Source organism: Camelus ferus, chromosome 10 (genome assembly GCF_009834535.1).
Source record: "Camelus ferus isolate YT-003-E chromosome 10, BCGSAC_Cfer_1.0, whole genome shotgun sequence".
NCBI classification, from domain to species: Eukaryota; Metazoa; Chordata; class Mammalia; order Artiodactyla; family Camelidae; genus Camelus; species Camelus ferus.
In genome coordinates this window covers 1,686,211-1,713,016 of record NC_045705.1, presented here as the reverse complement: position 1 = coordinate 1,713,016, position 26,806 = coordinate 1,686,211, and the positions used below count along the sequence as shown (strand labels likewise).

The window sequence follows — 26,806 nt, the reverse complement described above, 5'->3', positions numbered from 1 at the left end:
CTGTGTCTCTGTTAGTTACTTGCTCCGGATCAGAGATCTTTGCGGGTTTTGGTCCAGGGAAAAGTTGATCTCTGACCATGAATGTAAGTGCCTCATCGTGTGGTAGATTAAATGCCACCCTGGGATTCAGCCGATTCCCCTCTTTGGCTGCCAGGGAATGTTAGCTAAAGGCCACCAGTAATAATAACACAGTTCTCTGCGGATTATTTCCATCTTTAAGATGGGTTCTCTTCTGTTTTCATCTATATTTGTTTCTTTTAACTTTTCGAGATATCATGAACTTCCTCCAATCATTTGCAAGTCGATGGGATCTTGAACACATACAAACACAAATCCTTAAATGGCTGTAAAATGAATTACTGTCTTGATGTATCAGTGTAGCTAATACTAAAATCCTGTGTCAGGTACTGTATCAGCTTACCATCTGCAGAGCTTACAATCTGGCAAAGACGACAGAACATGTACCAAAAACTCTGATAGAAGAAAATGTGAAGCTATGTAAAGTATAAATTATCTACTGATTACAGATCAGCAATGATTACAACTTTAACTTTATGCATCTAAGAATCATATTAAAACTTTTCCATTCTTGTCTTCTGGAACTGACTTTTACAATTTTGGTATGTTACTTTTCTGTTTCTAAAACAATTTTATATTTGTTATCTGAAACTGAGATCAGAAAGAGTATTTGAAATTATTTAAATTCAGGTTTAGGAATTAATGGTCCACTCTTTTGCCGTTCACCTAAGCTCTGTGTGTTCAGTCTGTAGAGCCTAATACAGGCAGGTAATGCCATGATTATTTGTGCTTATTCTTGCAACTCCAAATATTCTCTTCTCCCACCATCACATTCCTTGTTCCTCTGTATCATTCAGATCTCAGCTTAACTGTCATTCCAAAGAGGATGTCTCTGCGGAACACACGTAAAAAGCTCACTCATCCCACTCCCAACCCCCCAGCCCTAAGCCTGGTACCCTAGTGGGCATTATAGGTTTGTTCAATTTAATCCACTTCTTTATCTACTTTATAAATTCTTGTCTTCATTAAAGGCTTAGCTCAAACCTTACCTTTTCTAAAGATCTACCTCAGAGTACTTAAAAATATATACATTTGGCAATTATTCTAGTACTGCCTTATGACATCTCTCCAATTTGCCTGAAATATTTATATGTGTGTTATCTTGCAAATTAGAAGGTAAACTGCTTGAGGGGGAAATTCATGTGTACCTTGCCTTTTACGGATAATAGACTTCGCATATGTTTTTGATGAACTTTTACACTAGATTTAATTATTTTCGTGAGCTAACACTGATATTTATATTCTGTCTACCTTTACTTTCCTTACTTTTTTCTTGAGGAAATGTAAAGTGTACAGTTACTAACTTGCTTAAATATATTGAATAAACCCCCAAGCTTTATTACGGTATTTTTTATTGCATTGGTTAGGGGGGAAAGGACTGAAGTGATGAAGACTCAGCAGGCTTGTGAGTAATAGTCATCTTGCTGAATCCTGATCTGTGGCTTCTTAGCAGGATTCTGAGAGACTCTTGTTCTGTTTTCAGTGCTTCCACCAATTATCTATGTGACTTTGGGTAACTCACATAACCTCTCCCAGGTCTCAATTTCGATGGAAAAGCATCAGATGAGATCATCTCTTAAGATTCAGTGATTTTTTTTCTAGGTAATGTTCAATTAGCTTTTTATTCCATTGCAAAACTTTCTTTCTAAGACTTCAATAAGTATCTCCGTAATTCTTCCAGTTACTGAAGGAAGAAATCTTGATTTCCCCTTTTCCTTTATCCGATTCCTTTATGGATTTCTGTATCTGATCTGTCCCCAGTTCTACTGGTTCTACTTCTAAAATAGAGCTAAAATCCATCCTTTTCTCTCCATCTCCAGTCTCTAGTCTAAACCTCCATCAAGTTTTCTATCTTATCCAAGAAAGGGAAACATTCTCTTCCTGTGTTTGTCCTCCACCATAAGCACGGTAAGCACTTCTGAACCAGCCTGTCTTCAGACTCGAGTCTAGAAGTCCACGCCCTTAATCACAGTGCTAGAAGCTTCCCTGATCAGACTGAGGAGGAGATAGGAAGCCTAAAAAGTGTTGTGGCATAAAAAAGAAGGGGGAACTAATTAACAATGTGAATACTTCTGAGAGGTAAGTAAGACAGAGAGAGAAGTTAGCATTTGACTGCAAGATCGAAGTGTGGTGACATTGACATGAGCCATTTTATTTACTTGTATTTATTTATTTTTATTATTTATTTATATTGATGTACAGTTATTTTTAACTGTTTCAGGTGTACAGCAAAGTGATTCAGTTATACATACATATATATATACTTCTTCAGATTGTTTTCCATTATAGGTTATTACAAGATATTGCATATAGTTCCCTGTGCAATACAGTAGTCCTTGTTGTTTATCTGTTTTATATATAGTAGTTTGTATTTGTTAATCCTAGATTCTCAATTTATCCCTCCCCACCCCCTTTCCCCTTTGGTAACCATCAGTTTGTTTTCTATGTCTGTGAGTCTGTTTTTGTTTTGTGAATAAGTTTATTTGTATCATTGTTTTAGATTCCAGATAAAAGTGGTATCATATAGTATTCATCCTCCTCTGTCTGACTTCACTTAGTAAGATAGTCTCTAGGTCCATCCATGTTGCTGCAAATGGCATTATTTATTTATTTTTTATGGCTGAGTAATAGTTCCTTGTGTATATATATCACATTTTCTTTACCCATCCAAACTTGATAGACATTTAGGTTGCTTCCATGTCTTGGCTGTTGTAAATAGTGCTGCTGTGAACATTCGGGTGCATGTATCTTTTCAAATTAGAGTTTTTGCCTTTTCCAGATATATGCCCAGGAGTTGGCTTGCAGGATCATATGGTAACTCTGTGTTTAGTTTTTTAAATGAATCTCCGTACTATTCTTTATAGTGGCTGCACCAGTTTACATTCCCACCAACAGTGCAGGAGGGTCCCCTTTTCTCTACACCCTCTCCGGCGTTTATTATTTGTAGACTTTTTGATGATAGCCATTCTGACCAGTGTGAGGTAATGCCTTATTGTAGTTTTGACTTGGATTTCTCTATTAATTAGTAATGCTGAGCATCCTTTCATGTGCCTATTGGCCATCTGTATGTTTCCTTTGGAAAAATGTCTTTTTAGGTTTTCTGCCATTTTTTGATTGGGTCATTTGATACTGAGCTGTATAAGCTGTTGGTGTATTTTGGAAATTAAGCTTTTGTCACGTCGTTTGCAAATATTTTCTCTCATTCTATATAGGTTGTCTTTCATTTTGTTTATGGTTTCCTTTGTTGTGTAAAAGCTTTTAAGTTTAATTAAGTCCCACTTGTTTATTTTTGCTTTTGTTTCCATTACTCTAGGGGATGGATCCAAAAAAGTATTGCTGAGATTTATGTCAAAGAGTGTTCTGCCTGTGTTTTCCTCTGGGAGTTTTATAGTATCTGGTCTTACATTTAAGTCTTTAATCCATTTTGAGTTATTTTTGTATCCGATGTTAGGGAATGTTCTACTTTAATTCTTCTGCAGATAGCCGTCCAGTTTTCCCAGCACCACTGGGAAAAGACTGTCTTTTCTCCATTGTATATTCTTGCCTCCTTGCTTGTAGATTAATTGACCATGAGTGCGTGGGTTTATTTTTGGGCTTTCTATCCTGCTCTATTGTTCTGTATGTCTGTTTTTGTGTGCCAGTATTGTACTGTTTTTTTTTTTTTAACATTTTTTTATTGGTTTATAATCATTTTACAATGTTGTGTCAAATTCCAGTGTAGAGCACAATTTTTCAGTATCGTACTGTTTTGATGACTGTAGTTTGGTAGTATGGTGTGAAGTCAGGAAGTGTGATACCGCCAGCTTTGTTCTTCCTTCTCAAGAGGGTTTTGGCTGTTAGGGGTCTTTTGTGTTTCCATACAAATTTAAAAAGTTTTCATTCCAGTGACCAGCAATTTTAATATAGTGAAAGAGAGGAACTTGATTGTATTGGGTTGAAATGATAACTAGAGGTGAAGTTACTGCAGACAGTTCTTTAAAAAAGTTTTTCTGAAAGTAGAAACATAGGATGGTAGCTAGAGGAGAATAAAAGATCAAAGGATAGATTTTTGTTTGTTTGATATTTGTTTAAAGATGAGAGATACTAAAATTTGTATGCTAACTGAAAATGCTCAGGAGAGTGGGAGAAATTGTGGATGTAGGAGAAGGGGTGGTTTGTGTGTCTGGTCACCATTCTAAAGTACACTCAGAGGGGAGGACCTCGTCTCTTTTGTTTTTGACTGTATGCCCAGTGTCTGGAGTAGTGCTTACTACAATAATAGCTGCTTTGTAAACTTTCTAATATATGTTGAATAAATGAATGACTTGGATTCTATCTTACCTTCTTTTAATTCATTTTTCACATGTCAGCCAGAAAAATTATTTAAAAAAATAAATCAGATCATGTCCAGTTCAGTCTTCCATAATTCCAGTTTCACTTAGAATAAAATTCCAGCTCCTTGTGGCCTACAGGGCTAGCCTTCTGTTGCCCTGTCTCCCCAGTATTCTTTCTCTCATTAACTATATTCCAGCAATGCTGGCCTTCCTTCATATCCTAGAACTGAAAGACCCTTTCCCACTTCAGAGCTTTATACAGGCTTTCCCTCACCAACCTCTCACCTTCAGAACATATTCAGGTGTCAACTTGAGTGACACCTTCACAGAAAGTCTCTCCCTAATATTGTAGTGGTTGAGAGGATGCGCTCTGGAGCCAGGCTGTCTGGGGTTCCATCCCAGGTCCCTGCTTACTTGCGGGCCATTGTTACCTTCAGTGTTTCCTTCCAAGACGCTGATAACCCGTTGTTCACATTTTGTTGCACATACACGTGCAATGACAAACGTGTTACGACTGCCCCCTGACGTAAGTGATTGTAAGACAATCTGTCAATTTCAGATATGTTAAGCCTCATTTTCCCTGCCTATAAAGTAGGGACAATAGTAGCATCTATTTTATACTGTTGTTTTGAAGGTTAGAGTATGTAAAGCATGTGCTATAGAGTAAACACTATGTAAGTGCTCATTGTTACCGTTGTCATTATCTGAAGTTGAATGCTCCCCCTACTATTCATTTCTATTTCTATTTCCCAGTTGTTTCTTAATAGTATTTATTACAATTTATAATTTGTCAGTCTTCCATTTCAGATACGAAACATCAGGAAAGCAGGGATAAATAATATCTGCCTTTATTCTCCATTCTCTAGTGCCTTATTTAGTACCTGGCAGAGAGTTAGCACTCTACAATAAATATTGAATAGAATAAGCCAGAAATCATACTCTATATTGAAACATCAGTTACCAAACTAGTATCATTGAAAGATCTGATTAAATCAAAGTCCAGATCAGCCTCAGCACAGCTTTAGTTTAATATTCCGTGTCTATCAAGTTGCATATGCTTTTTTGTCATTACTTAGTATCAAAGATTTGGTTCTTAGGCTTGATTCTTGTACTTTTATTGATTCATTTTTAAAAAGTCAAATACTAATGGAAAACATTAGAAGAAAGAACGAGAATAGCTTTAAAAAGTGATTCAACGTTTTGGGCAGGAAGATGCTTCATTGAAGCTGAGATACATTTTTAAAAAATACGCAATTGTTTTACGTGCTACTAAGAAAGAAAAAAAATGCTGTTTTAACTATGACACAGCTTTTCATCACTTGGAATTTTTTGTACTTAGGGAAAGCCCTTTAAAAAAAAAATCATACCAACCTTGTACACCCATTAAAGAAATATAAGCATTTCAGTATTGGAACAATAAGTGATAATTTGTTACTTGTTAAAAAAAAGTGTGTGTGTATATATATGTGTATGTATATATATATATATATATATATATATACACACACATACAAATTAATTAGCTGAGATGCTTATATTCAGAGTCTATCTTTTCTAATTCACCTTCAACTCCAGAGTCTCAGTGTCCATGTTTTTCTACATAATATTGTTTTCTGTTATCAGGAGCATCGGTGATGCATCATTTCATAAATGAATGTCCATTATTCAGGATTTTCTTTTAAGACACTGATACGTATCCTTCACATTTTGGTGCATCTAATGACAAATATGTTATGACTGCTATTTAACTGGAAGTGATTGTAAGATTCCTATCTATCAATTTCAGATATGTTAAGTGTGAAAAAATGTGTGTCTTAACATTAGTGAAATATGATGTTGAATTTACAGAATAACTTGGAGGAAAAAAATTGCTTTACAGATCTTTTACCAAGATTTAAGAATTAACATAATATTACTGGCTAAGTGTATGTTATTATTGATTTTAACTACTTATATTTATATACCACTTGACAATATTAATCTAATAGTCATTATTATCATTTAAGCATCACAACAGTACAGTGTAATTGGTGTGTCCACTTGGCAGATGAGGAAACCAGAGCCTCACAGAGCCTCAGTAGGTGTCACTTCGTAATTGATGGACAATTTAGGACTCTGTTCCCTCAGCTCTGAATCCCAGATTCTTTGGTATTAGCAAAATATACTAATATAAGTAGAGATTTATTAAAAACCAAATTTAAGAAACAAAAATTTTAGCTTCTGGGAGTTGTCATTCTGTATAGAATATATATGGCAGGCTTTATCTTTTAACAACTTTATGAAAGTAAATAGCTATGTGTGATCCTTATATATTTAAGAATAGTTACTTGAAAATACTTGAAGTTTCCTAGTAAAGTTTGCTTTCTGTGACTATCTATAGAAATAAGAATTTCTTTATACTTGTGTTGTTGGGTTTCACTCTTGTTCATAAATAGCCTCAATAATTGACTTAATCCAACACAAAATCCAAATTACACTCATGTTATTAATGGCAATGAGTTTAATATAAAAATATTTGTCGTTGGGTTTTTTAAATTGATATTCTTGAGATGTACGCCTTTATGCAGAAATATGGGTTTTATCCTTTTGAAAGTCTCAGGTTTGAGTACCTTTTAGCTGTTTTGTTTTACATTCAACTTATTCTCAAAAACTGAGGAACCACTGATACCCAAAATAAAAAGATGTTTTCTTTTTATTTTCTAAGTTTTTTGAACAAGAACAAAACGGTAATATCAAAATAGTTTGATTTGAATTATCGTTGTCTTTTTCTTTCAATTTGTATTTTTAGATAATTACAGATACACAGGAAATTACAAAAATAGTACAGAGAAATCACATATATCCTTCAACCAATTTCTCCAGTGCTTATATCTTATGTAGTTATTGTGCAAATTCAAAACAAGAGATTTGACATTAATACTGTCTGTATATAATTCTGTGTCATTTATCACCTGTGTAGGTTCCTGAACTACTGTCACAATCAAGTCACAGATTAATATAGATCACTGCAAAGGTCTCTTTTGTGCTTATTCACCTCCCCCCAGCCCCCACTCCATAGTCCTTAATCCCTCAAAACCACTAATCTGTTTTTCATGTCTATACTTTTATCATTTCAAGAATATTATAGAAATGGAATCATACAGTATGTGACCTTTTGAGATTATTTTTTTTTCACTCATCATATTGCCCTTGGTAATCCATCTAAGTTGTTGTGTATATCAGTGGTTTGTTTCTTTTTAGTATTCCATGGTATGGATGTATGTACCACAGTTTGTATACTCATTCACCCATTGAGCAGCATTTTGGTTGTTTCTAGTTTTTGACTGCATGAATAAAGCTGCTATAACTGAGTAGTATTCCCTTATCTAAATATACAACAGCTTTATCCAGTCATCTGTCAGTGGACATTTAGGTTGGTTCCGTGTCCTGGCTATTGTATATAGTGCTGTTATGAACATTGGGGTGCATGTATCTTTTCAAATTAGAGTTCCCTCTGGATATATGCCCAGGGGTGGGATTGCTGGATTGTATGCTAAGTCTGTTTTTAGTTTTTTGAGGAGTCTGCATACTGTTTTCCATAATGGCTGCACCAAACTGCATTCCCACCAACAGTGTAGGAGGGTTCCCTTATCTCCACACCCTGTCTAGCATTTTTCGTTTGTGGACTTGTGAATGACGGCCATTCTGACTGGTGTGAGGTGACACCTCATTGTAGTTTTGATTTGCATTTCTCTCACAATTAGTGATATTGAGCATTTTTTCATGTGACTATTGGTCATTTGTATGTCTTCACTGGAGAACTGCTTATTTAGCTCTTCTGCCCATTTTTAGATTTGGTTGTTTTTTTGTTACTAAGTTGTATGAGCTGTTTATATATTCTGGAAATTAAACCTTTGTCAGTCGCATGTCCATTGACAGATGACTGGATAAAGAAGTGGTATATTTCTATAATGGAATACTACTCGGCCATAAAAAGGAATAAGATAATGCCATTTGCATCAACATGGATGGGCCTAGAGATCATCGTTCTAAGTGAAGTAAGCCAGAAAGAGAAAGAAAAATACCATATGATATCACTCATATGTGGAATCTAAGAAAAAGAGAGGGCACTAGTGAACTCATCTACAAAACAGAAACAGACTCACGGACATAGTAAACAATCTTACAGTTACTGGGGTGAAAGGAGAAGGAAGGAATAAATTTGGGAGTTTGAGATTTTCGAATGTTAGCCACTATATATAAAAGTAGATTTAAAAATTTTCTATATTCAATATCTTGTAATAACCTTTAATGAAAAGAATATGAAAATGAATATATGTATGTATATGCATGACTGGGACATTGTGCTGTACACCAGAAATTGACACCTTGTAACTGACTGTACTTTAATGAAGTAAATGAGGAAAGAAGAAAAGAAAAGGAAAGAAAGAAAGAAAGAAAAAAGAGGAGAGGAGGAAAGGAAACGAAAAAGAAAAGAGAAAAGAAAAGAAAGATGCTGTGAAAAATCATGTGTGGGTTTTTATGCCCACGTAAGTTTTCATTTCTCTAGGATAAATGCCCGTGTCATGACTATTGGGGAATATGGTATATGTTTGGCTTCCCACCTCCAACTTTTTGAGATATAACTGATATATTATTACATTGTATACAACATCATGATTTGGTATATGTATATATTGCTAAGTGATTACTACAATAAGTTTAGTTAACATCTATCACCTACAGTTACAATTTTTTTTCTTTTGATGAGAACTTGTAAGATCTACTCTCTTAGCAACTTTCAGATATTCAGTACAGTATTGTTAACTAGAACTTATTTATCTTGTAAGTGGAAGTTTGTACATTTTGACCACATTCAACCAGTTCCCCCTGCCCCACTCCACACACTGACACACATGTAGACACACACACCTCCCACCTCTGGCAAACACCAGTTGGTTCTCTATTTCTATGAATTTGGTTTTTTTTAGATCCCACATATAAGTAATATCATACAGTATTTGTCTTTCTCTATCTGACTTAGCATAATGCCCTCAAAGTCAATCCATGTTGTCGCAGCTGGCAAGATTCCTTCTTTTTTTTTAATGATTGAATAATTTCCCTGTGTGTGTGTATATCACATTTCCTTTATCCATCATTCACCCATTTAAGGTTTTTCCATGTCTTGACTATTGTAGATGCTGCAGTGAACATGGGGATACAGATAACTCCTCAGGAGAGTGATTTGATTTCTTTTGGATGTATACCCGGAAGTTGAATTGCTGTGTCATGTGGCACTTGTATTTTTAATTTTTTGAGGAACCTTCATGCTATTTTCTATATTGTCTGTACCAATTTACATTCACACCAAAAGTGTACAAAGTTTTCTTTCCTTTTCTCCCCATCCCTAAGAGTACTCATTATTGCTTGTGTTTTTGACAGTAGCCATGTTGACAAGTATGAGGTGATATATTGGGGGTTAGCATTAGCACTCCCCTGATGAAATTATTTATTACTGCTAATACTTTTTGGTGGAGTCTTTAGGGTTTTCTATATATAAAATCATGTCATCTGCAAACAAAGCCAGCTTTACTTCTTCCTTTCCGAGTCTGATGCCTTTTATTTGTTTTTGTTTCCTGACTACTCTGGCTGAAGCTTCCAGTGCTATGTTGAATAGTGAATGATAAGAGTTGGTACCCTTAGCCTGGTATTGACACTAAAGGAAAAGCTTTCAACCTCTCACCATCGAGTATGATGTTAGCTGTGGCCTTGTCATATATGGCCTTTATTAGGTCGAACTACTTCTATTCCCAGTTTATTGAGAATCTTTATCATGAATGGATGTTGAATTTTCAGATTTTTTTCTGCATCTATTGAGATGATCGTATGATTTTTATCTTTTTATTAGTGTGATGAATCACATTTATTGATTTGTGTATGTTGAGCTACTCTTGCATCCCCAGGATGCATCATGGGGTATGATCCTTTTAACGTGCTGTTGAATTTGGTTTGCTAGTAATTTGCTGAGAATTTTTGCATCTTTACTCATCAGGGATATTGTTGTGTAGTTTTACTTTTTTGTAGTGGCCTTATTTGGCTTTGTTACCACAGTAATGCTGGTCTTATAAAATGTGTTTAGGAGTATTCCCCACCCCTTCAGTATTTTTGAAGAATTTGAAAAAAATTGACCTTAATTCTTTTATAAACGTTCAGTGAATTTCACCTGTGACTCCATTCTGGACTTTTCTTCGTTGAGACTTCCCTTTTGATTACTGATTCAGCCTTAGAGAAGTTGGGCTTCATGATTCAGGCTTGGTAGGGTGTACGTTTCTAGGAATTTATCCATTTCTTCTTAGTTGTCCAGTTTGCTGTCATACAATTGTTTGTAGTAGTTTCTTATGATCTTTTGTATTTCTGTGGTTCCAGTTGGAATATCTCCTCTTTCATTTATAATTTATTTGTTTAGCTTCTCAGCCAGCTCTCTCTCTCTGTCTCTCTCTCTCTTGCTCTCTCTGTCTCTCTTTCCCTCCCTCCCTCTATCCCACCCGCTCCTCTCTTTCTCTCTCTGTCTCTCCCTTTCCTGGTTAGTCAGGTTAAAGGTTTGTCACTTTTATGTATTTTTTCGAAGAACTAACTCTTCGTTTTGTCATTCTGTTTTCTATTTATTTATATCTCCTCTAACCTTGATTATTTCCTTACTTCTGCTAACTTTGGGCTTATTTTGTTCTGCATTTTCTAGTTCCTTGAGATGTAAAATTAGGTAGTTTATTTGAGGTCTTTCTTTTTTCTTGATATAATGCTATAAACTTTGCTTTTAGGACTGTTTTTGTTCCATCCCATAAGTTTTGGTATATTGTATTTCCATTTTCACTTTCACAAGATACTTTTAAATTTTCTTTTTAGTTCCTTCTCTAAACATTGGTTGTTTGCGGGGGGTGTTGTTTAATTTCCAATTATATTTGCCAATTATCAAGATTTCCTCCTGATACTGATTTATAGTTTCATATGATTGTGGCCAGGAAACATAACTGGTGTGATTTCATCTTCCTAAATTTGCTGAGACTTGCTTTGTGGCCTAATGTATATTCTAGCCTAGAAAATGTTCTGTGTGCCCTTGAGAAGAATGAGTATTCTGCTATTCTTGGACGGAATATTTGTATATGTCTATTAGGTTAATTTGGTCTATAGTGTTGTTTAAATATAGCTTCTTATTGATTTTCTGGATGATCTATCCGTTGTTGAGAGTGGGTATTAAAGTCCCCAACTGTTATTATATTCATTTATTTTTCCTGTTTTGTTAGTATTTTAAGAATTATGTATAAATAAATAAATATATATAAATGCTCTGATATTGGGTTGCATAAATATTTACAATTATTATATCTTCTTGATGGACTGACCCCATTATCATCATATAATATCCTTTGTCTCTTTTGACTATTTTTAGCTTAACGTCTATTTTGTCTGATACAAATACAGCTACCCCTGCTTTCTTTTGGTTACCATTTGCTTGAAATATCTTTACCCATTTCTTCACTCTCAGTTTATGTGTCTTTAAAACTAAAGTGAATCTTTTGTAGTCAGCTTTTGGAGCCTTTTTTTTTTCCTTTAATCCATTCAGCTCTTCTGTGTCTTTTGAGTGGAGAATTTAATCCATTCACTATTTATTAATAGGTAAAGACTTACTTATTGTCATTTGGTTAATTGTGTTCTCATTTTGTTCTTCATTTTTTATTTTTCTGTCTTTGTGATTTGATGACTTTTTTAGTGGATTCTTTGACTCCTTTATCATAATCTTTTGTGTAACTACTACAGGTTTTTTTTTTCTGGTTACCATAAGGTTTATGTAATATTTCTTATGTCTTTAACATCCTATTTTAAGCTGATAACTTAATTTTGATAGCATACATAAACTAAATTTTTACTTCTCTCCCCTTACATTTTAAGTTATGGATGTTTCAATTTATATATACTTTATATTGTGCATCTAATATATTACTGTAGTTATGGTTATTTTTTAATGTTTATTTTTCAGTTTTTAGAATTGTAAGTGAATTATGTACCACCATTACAATATTAGAGAATCTGACTTTGTATATTTACTATTATCAGTTAGTTTTACACTTACATTCATGTCTTTATCATATTAATTAGCATCCTTTCATTTCTGCTTGAAGAACTCCCTGTAGGATTTCTTTTAAGGCAGGTCTAGTAGTGATGAACTCCTTCAGTTTCTGTTTGTATAGGAAAGTCTTGATCTTTCATTCATTCATTTCTGAAAGATAGCTTTGGCAAGTATAATATTCTTAATTGGCAGCTTTTTTCTTTCAATATTTTGAATATATCACTCCATTCTCTCCAGGCCTAAGAAGTTTCTGTTGAGAAATCTGCCTGTGGTCTATGGTGGGGGTTGTCCCTTGTGTATAATGTGTTATTCTCCTGCTGCTTTTAAAATTCTTTCTTGTCTGACATTTGACAATGTAATTATAATGTGTCTCTGTAGCCCTTGTTGGGTATAATCTATTTGGGGTCCCTTGGGCCTCATGACTCTGGATGTCCATTTCTCTTCCCAGATTTGGACAGTTTTCAACCATCATTGCTTTAAAAATACTTTCTGTCCCTTTATCTTTTCTTCTTCTGGGATTCTCATAATGCAAGTATTACTCTTTTGATGGTGTCTTGTGGCTCTCATAGGCTATTTTCACTCTTTTTCATTTTTTTCTCCTCTAACTGGATAATTTCAAATGCTTTACCTTGTAGTTCACTGATTATTTCTTCTGCTTGACCAAGTCTGATGTTAAAGCTTTCCACTGAATTCTTCAGGCTAGTCATTGTATTTGTCAACTGTAGGATTTCTGTTTGTTTGCTGTTAATGGATTTTATTTCTTGGTTGAACTTCTTGTCTTGTTTATGCATTGTTTTACTAATTCTGTTTAATTGTCTGTAAAGAAATTCACTAAACCCTTTGAGAGTATTATTCTGAAATCTTTGCACACAGTTCAGAGATCTCCATTTCTTTAGGATCAGTTATTGAAGCGTTACTACTTTCCCTTGATGGTGTCATGTTGGCTCAGTTTTCTGTTTCTTTGCCATTGTAAGCAGGGCTGTAGGTTGAGTTACGCAGCTTCGTGATGTTCTGGTTAGTTTTCCTGGTTGAGCAGGCCTGGAAGCTGGATTTAGTCCTAGGCCAGGCTTTGAATTTGCTTTGCAGCCTGGGGGCTGTAAAACAGCCTTCTCAGCTGGTATGGCTTGCTGGCCAAGAAGCTGAATCAGGCAAAACTGCGCACCAAATTCCTCGGTCAGACAGGGTCACAAGCTGGGCTCTGCAGATGCGCAGAGTCACTGACTTGGCACTTTTCAAGGGCTGCAGGGCTGTTTCCCGGGTGCTCTGGCCAGGTTTCCTTGGGGGTGGGGTGGAGTTGTGCTCAGCAGTCAGTGGACCTAGGAATTCACCTCCCTGCCTGGGCAAATACAGCAAAGAAGGCATCCAAGCCAGCCAGGCTCATTGTTTGGGGTCTTGCCTCAGGCAGAATTGCACATAGAGTTCCTTGGCCAAAGATCACTGTCTTGTAAACAGAAACTAAACAATTTTTAAAGAAACTGCCAAATAATTTCTACTAGTAATGTATGAGTGACCCAGTGTCTCTGCATTCTCTCAATCTTTTAGCATTACCACTATTTATAATATTGTGTTAGCAATTCTAATAAGTAGTAATATTTCACTATGGTCTTAATTTCACATTTCATAGTGGCATACCTAGGAAATACAGGAAATTTGATTCAGACCTCTGAAATAAAGCAAATATAGCAATAAAGCAAGTTATATGAGTTTTTCCCCAGTGCACATAAAAGTTATGCTTATACGATACTATATAGTCTATTAGGTGTGCAATAGCATTATGCTTTTTAAAAAACAGCAATGTACACACTTCAGATTTAAAATACTTTAGTGCTAAAAATTGCTAATCATCATCTGACAGCACAGATCTTCAAAAATGCAGTATCTGTGAAGTGCAGTAAAGCAAAGTATGCCTTTGATGACTAATGCTATTGACTTAAAGCTATTGACTCTCTTTCTTTCTCTCTCTCTCTGTGTATATATATATATATATATTTTTTTTTTATTGAAGTACAGTCAGTTTACAATGTTGTGTCAGTTTCTGGTGTACAGCACTCTGCTTCAGTGATATAGGAACATATATATATACGTTTTCACATTGTTTTTCACCATAAGTTACTACAAGATATTGAATATAGTTCCCTGTGCTATACAGTATAAACTTGCTTATCTATTTTATGTATATATATTAGTTAGTATCTGAAAACCTTGGACTCCCAATTTATCTTTTCCCACTCTCTTCCCCACCCAACCCCATAACCATGTTTGTTTTCTATGTCTGTGAGTCTGTTTTGTAAATAAGTTTGTCTTTTTTTTTTCTTTAGATTCCACTGCAAGTGATATCATATGGTATTTTTCTTTCTCTTTCTGGATTACTTCACTTAAAATGACATTCTCCAAGGTCCATCCTTGTTGCTGCAAATAGCATTATTTTATTCTTTTTTTATGGCTGAGTAGTATTCCATTGTATAAATATACCACAGCTTCTTTATCCAGTCATCTGACGATGGACATTTAGGTTCTTTCCATGTCTTTGGCTATTGTAAATAGTGCTGCTGTGAACATTGGGGTACATGTATCTTTTTCAATTAAGATTTCCTCTGGATATATGCCCCAGAGTGGGACTGTTAGATGATATAGTAAGTCTATTTTTAGTCTTTTGAGGACTCTCCATACTGTTTTTCTTAATGGCTGCACCAAACTACATTCCCACCAACAGTGTAAGAGGGGTCCTTTTCCTCCACAGCCTCTCCACCACTTATTGTTTGTAGACTTTTGAATGATGGCCATTCTGACTGGTGTGAGGTGATACCTCATTATAGTTTTGATTTGCATTTCTCTGATAATTAGTGATATTGAGCATTTTTTCATGTGCCTATTGGCCATTGATACGTCTTCATTGGAGAATTGCTTATTTTGGTCTTCTGCCCATTTTTGGATTGGGTTGTTTGTTTTTTTGTTATTAAGTTATATGAGCTGTTTATATATTCTGGAAAGTTAAGCTCTTGTCAGTCTCATTATTTGCAAATATTTTCTCTCATTCCGTAGGTTGTCTTTTTGTTTTGCTTATGGTTTCATTTGTTATGCAAAGGCTTACAAGTTTAATTAAGTCCCATTTGTTTATTTTTGCTTTTATTTCTATTGCTTGGGTAGATTGCCCTAGGAGAACATCGATGAGATTCATGTCAGATAATGTTTTGCCTAAGTGTTCTTCTAAAAGGTTAATAGTGTCTTGTCTCATGTTTAAGTCATTTCGAGTTTATTTTTGTGTATGGTGTGAGGGCATAGTCTAACTTCATTGATTTACATGCAGCTGTCCAGTTTTCCCAACACCATTTGCTGAAGAGACTGTCTTTACTCCATTGTATGTTCTTGACTCCTTTGTCAAAGATTAAATGACCAAAAGTTTGTGGGTTTATTTCTGAGCTCTCTATTCTGTTCCATTGATCCATGTCTATTTTGTATCAATACCATGCTGTTTTGACTGTAGCTCTGTAGTATTGTCTGAAGTCTGAGAGGGTTGTTCCTCCAACTTCATTCTTTTTCTTCAGTAGTGCTTTGGCAGTTCTGGGTCATCTGTGATTCCATATGACTGTGCTTATTTGTCATCTGTATGTTTTCACTGGTGAATTTCTTTATGCCCTTTGCCTGTTTTTTGGTTGAATTGTTTGATTTTTTTTTACTGGTGAATTTTGAGAGTTCTTTATATATTCTAGATATGAATCCTTTATTGGGTTTCATTTGCAAATATTTTCTCCTAGCCCATAGGTTGTTTTTTCATTATGTTATGTTACCAGAGTCTTTCATAGAAGGAAAATCTTTAGTTTTGGTAAAATTCATTCTATCAATTTTTTTCCTCTATGGATATACTTTTCATGTCATATCTGAGAATTCATTGAGTAACCCTAAGTCACAAAGATTGTCTCCTATAGTTTCTTACTTCTAAAAGTTATACAGTTTTAAATGTTAGAGTTTAAAACTTCACTTAAATTTATGATTCATTTCCAGCCAAGATGGCAAGTAGTAGGACCACAAGCTCACCTCCTCTCAGGATCACAACAAAACCGCAACTGACTGCTAAACAATCATCAATTAAAAAAAGACTGGAATCTGCCAAAAAAGATCTTTTTCAATGGTAAACTTAAAGAGGGAACCACAGCAGGATGGTAGGAGGGGAACAGCCATGATACAGTTGGGCTCATACCCCCTCCCTGGGTGGGGGACCCACAAGCTGGAGAAAAATTGTATTGCAGAGGCCCTCCCACAGGAATAAGAGCTCTGAGCCCCACGTCTGGCTCCCCAGACTGGAGCTACAGCATTGGAAGGAGGAGCCCCCAGGGCATTTGGTTTTGAAGGCCAACAGGGCTTAATTACAGGAACTCCACGGAACTGGGGAAAGCAGACTTCACCCTCGTGGGACACAAACACAGAACCTTGTGTATGCCAGAACCAAGGGCAGAGGCACTGATTTCATAGGAACCTGGGCTAGACCTGTCTGCTGGTTTTAGAAGTTCTCCTGGGGAGGTTGGAGGTGGCTATGGCTCATCGTGGGGACATAAAAGCTGATTGCAGACAGTCCGATATTACTCATTTACATGAGTCTTCCTGGAAATTGCCATCTTGCTTGGGTCATTAGCACTGAGACCTGGCCCCACCCAACAGCCTGTAGGCTTCAGTGCTAGGTCCCTTCAAGCCAGACAACATACTGGGTGGGAACACAGCACCACCCATCAGCAGACTTCCCGAGCCACAAACTCCTCTAGGCATGACCCTGGACATGGCCCTGCCCACCAAAGGGCTAGGACCCAGCTCCACTCAGCAGTGGGCAAGCACCTACCCCTCCCACCTGGAAACTTGCACAAGCCTCTAGTCCAGCCTCACCCACCAGGGGACAGACACCAGAAGTAAGAAAACAAGTTTCACATCCTGTGGAAGGAGTCTGCAAATGCAAGCCAGACTGCCCAGGGACCAGCTGGACCCTGGCCTCGGGTGATGAGAAGGAAGTGCGCTGCTGGGACACACAGGAGTCTCATACAGAGGGCCACTACTCCAAGGTCAAGAAATGTAACTAACCGACATAAAAATGCAAATAGAAGTTTAGAGAAAATGAGGTGGCGGAGGAATATGTTCCAAAGACACAAAGTAAAATCCCACAAGAAGAAGTATGTGATGAGGAAATAGGCAATCTGCCCAAGAAAAAGTTCAGAGTAATGATTGAGAAGGTGATCAGAGAACTCAGGAGGAGAACAGATGCACAGAGTGAGAAGCTGAAGTTTTTGGCAAAGAGTTAGAAAATATAAAGAACAGACAAATGGAGTTGAAGAATAATATAATTACTGACATGAATAGTACACTAGAAGGAACCGAGAATAAGAGTAAATGAGGCAGAAGAATGGATCAGTGAGCTGGAAGACAAGGTAGTGGAAATAACTACCACAGAAGAGGAAACACACACACACACACACACACACACACACACACACACACACACACGAAAAGAAATGAGGATTGTTAAGAGACATCTGGGACAACATGAAGTGCACTAATATTTGCATTACAGGGATCCCAGAAAGAGAAGTAAGAAAGGAACTGAGAAGATACTAGAAGAGGTAATAGCTGAAAACTTCCCTAACTTGAGAAAGGGCACTCCCCCAAGTCCAGGAAGCACAGAGAGTCTCATACAGGATTAACCCAAAGAGGAACATGTGATGCACACAGTAACCAAACCGAGAAAAATTAAAGATATGGAGAAAACGTTAAAAGCAGCAAGAGAAAAGCAACAGATAACATACATGGGAACTCCCATGAGATTATCAGCTGATTTTTCAGCAGAAACTCTGTAGGCCAGAAGAGAGTGGCACAATATATTTAAAGTGTTGAAAAGGAAAACCTACAACCAAGCATAGTCTACTCAGCAAGGCTCTCGTTTAGATTTGACGGAGAAATCAGAAGCTTCAAAGATAAGCAAAAGCTAAAAGAATTCAGCACCACCAAACTAGCTTCGTAACAAATGCTAAAGGAACTTCTCCACGTAGAAGAGACCACAACTAGAAACAAGAAAATGACAAAATAGGAAAACTCACCAGTAAAAGCAAATGTACTTTCAACCATTCACACACAAACTAATAGGGAAGCAAAAAGACAAAAGCAGTAAAATCATCTGTAACCACATAAGCAGTTAAAGGATACACAGGACAACTAGACGCAAAGTGTGATATCAGAACCAGTAATGAGGAGGGGCGGTCCCTAGGTGTGCTAGCCTGAGCTTCCAGTGCCGTAGTGAAAGGCGGCGGTAAGAGTGGACATCCTTGCCATTTTTCTCATCCTGAAGACATCTGTGCCTTACCATTTAGAATAACGTTAGCTGTAGGTGTTTTATAGATGTTCTTTATCAAGTTGAGGAAGTTCTTCTCTATTCCTTGTTTGCTGAAAGTTTTTCTCATTAATAGGTATTGGATTTTTCAGTGCTTTTACTGTGTCAGTTGATAATGATCATATGAGATTTCTTTCATATGTCCTTCAGTGGTGGATTACATTGATTTATACTCAAATATTGAACTTCTCTTACACCCCTGGATAAACCTACATGGTTGTAGTATATAGTTTCTTTTATGTATTGCTGAACTTTTTTTATTTTTGGTACTGTCTTTGGGATGCTACAGTAATAATGACTTCATAAATTTATTTGGAACGTGTTCACTCCTTTATACTGTAGAAGAAATTACACAGATTCGGTATTTATTCTTTATACTTCTGCTAAGTTTAGTTTATTTAATAGTAACATGGCGGTTCAAAGTTTATATTTCATCTTGAGTGAGTTGTGGTAATGTGTGTTCCTTAAGGAATTGGTCCATTTCATCTGCACTATCAAATTGTTATTTATAGAATTGTTTTTAGTACTTCCTTTTCCTTTTGATGTTTTCAAGGTCTGTACTAATTCCCTTGTTTCATTTCTGATATCAGTAATTTGTGTTTTCTCTTTTATTCTCTGTCAGTCTTGCTAGAGGTTTGTCTACTTTATTGAACTTTTCAAAGAATAAGCTCTTTGTTTCATTGATTCTCTCTGCATTTTGCTATTTTCAGTTTCATGGATATTTGTTCATTATCATTTCTTCTCTTTTGCCTACATTGAGTTTATTTTGCTGCCTTTTTTCTGGTTTCCTGAGGGTGGGAGCTTAGGTTATTGGTTTGAGACCTTTATTCTTTTGTAATGTAAGCACTTACTGAGGTGAAATTTTCTCACAGCATTGTTTTAGCTGTTTCCCACATATTTAGACATGTTGTATTTTCATTTTTATTCAGTTCAATGTATTTTAAACAAATTTCCCTTGAGACTTTGTCTTTGCCTTGTGAATTATTTAGAAGTACGTTATTTAGTTTCCAGGTATGTGGACATTTTAATGTTAACCTTTTTCTTGATTTCTAGTCTGATTCCATTGTGGCCAGATAACATATTCTGTGTGACTTCAATTCTTTTAAATCATTTGAAGTTTGTTTTGTGATTTTGGATATGACCACCTTTGGCATATGTTTCATAGGCACTTAAAAATAATGCATATTCTGTTGATTAGATCCTGTTGGCTTCTGGTGTTCCATATCACTGCTGATTTACTGTCTTGTTCTTTTAATTTTAGGGAGTAGGGTGTTCAGTCTCCAGCATTATAGCTGTTATAAGTACAGTTGTCTGTTTTTCTTTTCAGTTCTATCAGTTTTTGCTTCACATTATTTTGCAGCTCTTTTGTTTGGCATAGACACATTTTAGGTTTGCTATGTCTTCATGGTAGATTGACATTATGTGATATTTCTCTCTGTTCCTGATACTTTTCCTTGCTGAAGTCTGCTCTGTCTGATATTCATATCTACACCTGTTTTCTTTTAATTAATGCTTGCATAGTATATCTTTTCCCATCCTTTGATTTTCAGCTTACTTATATCATTCTATTTGAAGTGAATTACTTGTAGTAAGTGTAAGATTGGGTCACTTAAAAATAAATCCACTCCACTGATCTCTGTCTTTTAATTGGTATTATATTTCTATACACCATTTACATTTAATTTAGATATGTTAGTACTTAAGTTTGTTTTTTTGTTTGTTTTGTTTTTAATTTCTCTTTTTTCTTTTTTATGTCTTCCTATGCATTACTTGGACCTTTTTTAGGATTCCATTTTCATTCAGCTATAGTAATACTGTCTCTTGTATGGACTCTTTAGTGTTTGTTCTAGATATTACATCATTTACATATACACATATATACATTCCGCCTTCCGTATCTTCATTTTCCACATCTGCAGATACGGAGAGCTGATTGTACTATGCCATCTTATATAAGGGACTTTAGCATCTGTGGATTTTGGTATTGGGGTGAGGAGTTTCCCGAAACCAATCCCCTGCAGCTACCAAGGAATAACTATATATAATATATATATGTGCATGTATGTAATATATACTTTGTAATTGCTCATTGAAGCTCTTCTATGATGACTGCCTTAAAATTCTTAGCAAGTAATTCCAACATCAGTGTCATCCCACTGTTGGTGTCTCTTGATTGTTTTTTCTCATTTAATTTGATAATATTCCTGGTTCTTGGCTATATTGGATATTATGTAAGACTCTAGGTCTTATTTAAATCTTGTATTTTAGTGGGTCTTTTTGTCACTGATCCATTGGGTTAAGGTTACCACCTCGTTGCTGCCAGGTTGAGTCCAGACGTTCCACCATACCTCTGTTGATTCCTGGTGTCAGAGGGGCTCCTTTTTTACTGCTGGACAGAATTGGACGTTTAGGCTCCCCTCTCTGCATGCTCTGATACCACTTCCCTCTCTGCGTTCTCTAATAGCAATCTCAGCCTCAAACTATCTTCTGATGACCAGGGGCACCTTGTTACTGCTCCTCCCAATGGTATCCACTGACATCACGGGGGATTGGCTTTGTTGCTGCTAATTGGTAGTGAAAGTCCTGACTCTTTACTGGGCCTCTGGCTCTGCTCCAGCAAGGAGACAGAAGAATGCCACAGTACTGCCAGCTGGGGGTCGAAGTCCAGGCTCTCCACATTCTGGACTGGAAGCGGGTGTTGGTGGCCACTTGTTATCACCTAGCAGAGATTAGTGTCCTGACTCCCTACTCATCCTTCACCAACACCACTCCAGTGGGGAGATGGAAGGCGGAGAGCTGAGGCACCTCGTTACATCCTGGCAAGTGTGGAATTCTTGGCTCTCCACGCCACTTTTGCTGACATGGGTGGGGTATAGCCCTAGTTCTTTTTGGTGTCTGTCAAAACTTTTCTGTCTTGCTAGGTTGCTCTTTATCAGGTTTTTCTTTCAGCTCTTTATGTATGTGCCCGTTGGTGTTCAGTCTTGTCTGCTTCTTCAGTATCTGGAATATATTAGGCAAAAAAAAAAAAAAAAAAAAAAAACCCAAGGAACTGATCACTGTCTTATTCCTTGGATCCCAAGTTCACTAACCAGCCTTCCCGTTTCTCTCTACTTGTCTTTTTTTGTGGTATTTTTAAATTTTTTATTTAATTTTATTTTTTTAATTGAAGTATGGTCAGTTTACAATGTTGTGTCAGTTTCTGATGCACAGCATAATGTTTCAGTATCTCCACTTTTCATAGTCTTAATATGTTTGTGATATATATATTTTATATGTGTCCAGGATTTTTAGTTGTACTTAGCAGGAGAAATAGAAGTATGTCTACGATACCTTATTAAAGCAGACAGAGGTCTCATTGTTTTTTTTATATGGGTAATATTTATAAGAATTAAACACTGTGTGAAACCCATGGCCCAGTTCACGACACATGGTACTGTGTCTATAAATGTTAGCAGTTATTATATATGTCTGCCTTATCCAGAATGATCTTAAATTGTCATGGTAACTTTTGACCAGTACAGTTGGTCTTTTGAGTGCTGAAATTACTTTCTGCTTTCATTTAATATTAAAATCCAGGGTCAGAATAGTATTGAAAAGAACATACACTTCGAGTGAAACAAACATGTTTCTACTAGTTTTGTGTTTTAAGCCTCATTATTTAATTTCAGCTTCAATTTCCCATTTTGAAGAAGTCATTCTTAATACCAGCCTTAAAGGATTATGACATTGAATGAAAAAACTATAAATTATTTATTATAAAATGCCAGTATTTTCAGGTTTGTTGTATCACTTAAATAAACTATAAAAATTAAGTCTCTAACAATTTATTTGATTATCAATGTTTGCTTGTTAACAAAAGTAGATGTTTAACCATACAGTATTGTTCTCTGATTTATTGGTCTAAAGGCTAGAAATGATTTGCTTGGATAGCGATGTAAAATGCTTAATTTAGGTTGTTGTAATCATTATCAGAAATTTCCCTCATATCTCCCCTTTCTTCTCAATGTAGTAACATGCTCAAATTTCTCTCATCTAAAACAAAACAGAGTTCTTTAGAATCTGCATGCTCCTCTAGCCCCAGCCTCACCGGACTGAAAAAAAAATTATTTATACAAAATTTGTTTGTTATTTCCTCTAAAAACCACTAATCTGGCCTCTCCCAACCCCACTCAAATCATCACTGACTTCTTACCAGTCCTTTTCTTACCTAACCTGTCTGAGATTTTGATGATACGGGTAACTACTTCAGACTTGAAATGTTCTTCCTTGGCTTCCGCCATCTCTCCTATTTTCCTCCATTTCTCTCCCTGTTCTTTGTGAATTATTCCTCAGCTGTAGTTCTTTCTCACCTTGTATCGTCTACTGATCTATTTTCCATTATATTTTCAATTTTTCTGGACTATCACCTGGTATGTAGCAGATGCTGCATCAATAATTCTTCAACTTAAATTGTCATGTCACTTAAGGTCAGTTACCCTTGGTGTTCCATCCTTAGCCTTCGTCTCCACTAACTCTACTTATCTTCCTTGACTGATTATTTTATCCACTTCAGTGGCTTTAGTTATCTTGTGGATCAGTTCCCCCTTTCCCTTTCATATATTTTCAGCACCCTTTCTATTTGATAGTACTTAGAATTGTTGATTAAGTAAAGACTACATATAGAAATTTACTCAAGCCAAAGTGATAAAATAAGGACATTTCATCCTCTCTGCTTGACCATTCTGCTTAGAGTAAACATGGCAGGCTTTAACTTTTAACCACTTTGTGAAAGTGAATACCTGTGTGTAATGCTAATGTATTAATCTGATACTTGAAAATTTTTACTAAAGCCATTGTACTTATATTACTAGTGACAGAAATAAAAATTACTATATACATGTATCATTGGGTTCACTTTTTATCTATGAACTATGAGCCTTAATAATTGACTTACTCCAACACAAGTTCCAGATTATTTACGTATGTATACCTTGGTATAAATAATTAGGTATTAATTATATGTACCCACACATACAGAGATATTAAAAAGTATTGAAAACCATGGTGCTTTTATTCAACATTGTGCAGGAGGTCTTAGCTGTACAGTAGTAGTACAAGAAAAAAAGAAATAAAATTGGTAAAAAATAGGAAAGAAAAGCAAACCCCATTATTTACAAATGATGTAATTTTTGTGCAGAAAACACTAAAGAATCATTAGATAAATATCTAGATTAATAAATGTGCTTATTGAGTTGCTGGGATTAAAATTAATATGCATCCATTAAGGTAATCCTATTCGTTGTAATAGCTACATTTCAGTGGCTTAACAAAATAAAAATTTGTTTTTCATTCCAAAAAATGGTTTGGATTTTTAAAATTGATAATTCTTATTACCAATGCCAGTGAACGTGCGTATCTGTCCCACTGGATAGTGAGCACCATGAAAATAGGAGCCACAGCTGTGTTAGTCACTGCTGTATTCTTAGCAGAATGATCTTTCTAAACTGTAAATCCAATGGTATAATGCTACTCCCACTTAAAAGCTTTCTAAATATTTCTCACTATCTATAGAATGACATCCGAACCCCCTTGCATGGTATGTAAGACTTTGCACGAGCCATTCCCTGGTTACCACTTCAGCTTTTTTTTACGCTATCCCCTCAACTTTGTATTCTCCAAAGGGGCCATGATCACTCTTGCATCCATGCCTTTTTAGCACTTATAATTTTTTTCCCTTGGAAATGTCTTTCTCATCTTGTTTGGTAACCTTTTATTTTTAAACAGCTTAGGTACAATATTTATCGGAATGTCTTCCGCACTCCCCTTCCCCTCTCTGCTTTGTCCTGCCACCCCTGAAAGCAAATCTGAATGTTGTCTTTCCTGTGTGCTTCCATAACAATGTTCATACCTCTATTATGACCCGTATCACCGTTTACTTATTTCTGTCTATACGTGTAAGAGCAGGGATTTTGTGCCTCATTTATCTTTATATTCCCAATGCATACATAGGTGTGAAACCCAAAAGATTTTAAATAAAAGTTTATAGAATGAGGACGATCAGTGTTGAGGCTATTAGGCAATTCAAGTGAGATGATCAGAGCTTACACTAAGGAATGTCAGGAGGGATGGAGAGAAGATAGATGTATATATGGTTGGTGAAGCACGACTTCCAAGCATCTGGCTTGGGAAGTACAGAGGCCATTCATCTAGATGAGAAATATAAAAAGAATATAGTTAAGGGGGGAAAACCAGCATGAAAATATTTAAATTTTAGTAGTTTCCAGTGGTAATTATGACCACATTAAATAACTGGAAAGTAGACATGTTCTTAAATGTCCAATAAAATATTTTTAAAAATGAAATTATATGTATACACATACATACACAATCAATCATATACAGAATGAAAGGATTGTGAAACAAGTATTCAGTATCTTCCCATGTCCTTTCCTTCATCTCTCCCTGGCTAGGTGGCATGGAGGGCAGGGTAGTAAGTTCTGCTTTAGATTTTCCTATGTGGATCAAATATCCTTGCCAACACCAAAATCCTAAACTTTGAGAGAACTTTTAAAAACCCAGACACACATCTAAGCTTATAAGAGATAAATTTATTTTTTTCATCTTCAGCATCCAACTTCCTGTAATAAAGGGGCTTAAATACATACCTTTAAATGGACAAGAATTTAGAGCAGTTCCAGGGGGTGTCTAGGTGACCTGGACTGAGTCTTGACCAATTCTGTGGTTCTCTTGAGGCAGGCCATGCAGATATCCTCCATTGCTGTTACAGATTATTGTAGTTCTAGCCCATTGCTAGGCTTGAAAAAACAGGCCCTGACCTCACTGTGGTGTTGAGAAGGTGCTTTGATCTTTGCACAGCATTAACTCATGTCTGTCTGTCTGGTATAAATCATGCCTGGTTACTGCTCTGTGTACCTTTTGCATAGTCTAAGTACTCCCTCGCTAGACCCTTTTAAGTACTCCTTCCTATCATCAGGGAGTCAGAAGAGGCTGGCTTGTCTCCACCAGGTGTCTCTCTTTTCATTGATCCTCATATGCCAGATAAAACTACTTTGCAATGATAGCTCTTGTGTTCAACTTTTCTCTTAAGCCCTAGAAATTATTAGAGAATGACTTCTCCTGCTCCTCCCCATACCATCTTATAAATGTAAATATGTAAGTACATATGTGTATATACACACATTCTCACCACCACCCCCACACATCACACATATCCCAGTAGTTATGTATATAACCAGTAGGCTTACACCCACATACATAGCCTATTGGTTCATTGGTTCTGTTTCTCTAGAGAACGCTGACTAATACAACTGTTTTCTGCCTTACTTTTCTTCCGAACTGCTCCCAAACCCCTCATTATCTCTCTCCTTCCATGCCACCCACTCTCATTCTTAATATGTCTTCCTACTTACAGCTGCTCAGAACACTGCATTGCAACTTACTTCCCCAGTATTACTGCAGATTACATCTTGTTACTGCCCCCTGTGCGTGCATGCACACGCACTCTTATCCAGGCATATTCTTTATATAGTACATTATCTAGTTAGTAACTTTCTGTGGTGATGAAAATACTCTGTGCTGTACAATATGACAGCCATTAGGCACATGTATTAGGGTTCTCCAGAGAAGCAGAGCCAATTGGATAGAAGGATGGATGGATGGATGGATGGATTGACTGGTTGATTTACAGTAAGGAGTTGCCTTATGTAATTATGGAGGCTGAGAAGTCCGAAGATCTTTAGTCAGAAAGCCGGTCCAGGAAATCCAATAGTAAAGTTGCGATCCAAATCTTAGTCCAAAGGCAGGAGAAGTCTGGTATTCCTACTCAAAGACAGGCAAAGAAAAATAATTTCTTTCTTACTTGGTTTTTTGTTCTAGTCAGGCTTTTTATTGGATTCAGTGAGTCCCACTCGCATTAAGGAGAGCAGTCTGCTTTACTTAGTCTGC

At 36.2% G+C, this 26,806-nt stretch overlaps 1 protein-coding gene across 1 annotated transcript in view; it reads left to right on the top strand.

Annotated features, from left to right (window-relative positions):
* Nucleotides 1-26,806, top strand: part of KBTBD3 (kelch repeat and BTB domain containing 3) — a 41,101-nt gene that overhangs the window by 715 nt on the left and 13,580 nt on the right. The gene's annotated exons all lie outside the window — the stretch shown is intronic.